We start from the raw sequence: 1,674 nt of genomic DNA, 5'->3' as shown, positions 1-1,674 counted from the left end.
TATATACATATATATATATATTTTATATTAATTGAGCTATATGATATATAAATTTATTTTATCAAATCTTTTTCTTCGAGAATATATATCGCATAGTTTGTTAACATTGTTAGTGCCTTTAATGTATTCCGAATATCCTATCGAGTTTCGATATAAAAATACTACAATAAAGAAAGAAAGATAAGAATCACGTTTATCGTTTAGCGCATCTAATACCTAGTGAGCTGGTTCATCAGTCACACTATCGAATCTCCAGTATACACGCCTTTTGGTTGTACATGCATTTTAATTTAAATATACACGATAAAGGACTACTTAGTGACTTACTCAATTTATCAAGCGAAGAAGCGTTCATTTATTCATTTATATTCGCTTTATCTATCGACATTTTTCGACCGCCACGAAGAGCGATGTCACGTCGCGTGGATAATCGCATTGAGTTCTTACTGTGATATGCATACGTATACGCAAATGCGAATCTTACATATATGTACTTGTATGCGTGCATTCGTGAGAGAGTGAGTGAATGCATATGTACGCCGGGTGTGGTCCACCAGCTCGACTGCATTATGTTTATGTTGTTTACGACATAAGGCGACCTCCGCAAGTATGTAGCTGGATCTCGCCGGCGGTCATCGTGGCGAAGTGCGTGGGTGTAGTTTCGCACATGGGCTTCCACCGGCAGCGATTTTTCCGCGGGGATGATTTTATTGTCCGCGGACGCGTGCATCTTGTTGGAATTTTAAATGATCATCCCGTCGAGACGTAACACCAAGCGTCTGCGAAGGATTGGAAAGGAGAGGAAGAGGTGGCTTGACAATCCACTCTGCGCAGACTTGAGAAATGTCGTCGATACACGATTGTGATCTTGTATACGATGATAAATAGTGGTTAACTTAGTCTTGATAAGATGATAAGAATAGAAACAGCGTGTTCGAAAGATCAAAAGGATATTTCTTGAAATAATCTTTTAGTAGAAATAGCGAGATGCATTGCTAATTTTTGAGTTATTAAAAAGGAAATTTAAACTTTAAGAAGGTATTAAAAAAAATTTCTTTTATAATTCTTGTAAGACAGAATAAAAAATATTAGTATTCGATCGCTATTTGCTTATAAAAAATATTCATAATTAATTTCGAGTAAAGTTAAAGAAAAATTCTTTGAAGATTAAAAATTGAAGTATTAATTTTCATGTTTGAAATTTATGAAGTGAAAGAAGAGGTAGCATCAAGTTGAAGGAAAAATGAGAAATAATCAGTTTCTGATGAAAAGTGTTGTTTCTTTAAAACATTTCTCTTACCGAATATTATATTGAACAAAGAAGAATAATTTATATGCATAAATTCCTCTTTCGATATTCGGAATCATCGAACTTGGCAGACATACACTCTAGACCAAAAATTTAGAAATATTTTTTACAAATTGATGTTTTTGAAGTTACTCGAATATTCAATATTTCATTTTTCACGATAATTTTTCAAATAACAGTTATTAGATCTAAAGATTTATTGTCAGAAAAACATATCGTTATAAATACTTTAAAGAATAATCGCAAAAACATTTTAAAAAGTATTTCCGAACTTTTGGTTTGGAGTGTACATAATTACGCTGCGTATCATTACAATAATTTTACAACGACGAGATCATAAATTTCTACATATTGTTACAACAAAA

Source organism: Atta colombica, unplaced genomic scaffold (genome assembly GCF_001594045.1).
Source record: "Atta colombica isolate Treedump-2 unplaced genomic scaffold, Acol1.0 scaffold205, whole genome shotgun sequence".
Classification (NCBI taxonomy): Eukaryota; Metazoa; Arthropoda; class Insecta; order Hymenoptera; family Formicidae; genus Atta; species Atta colombica.
Note: the sequence above shows the minus strand (reverse complement) of the source record.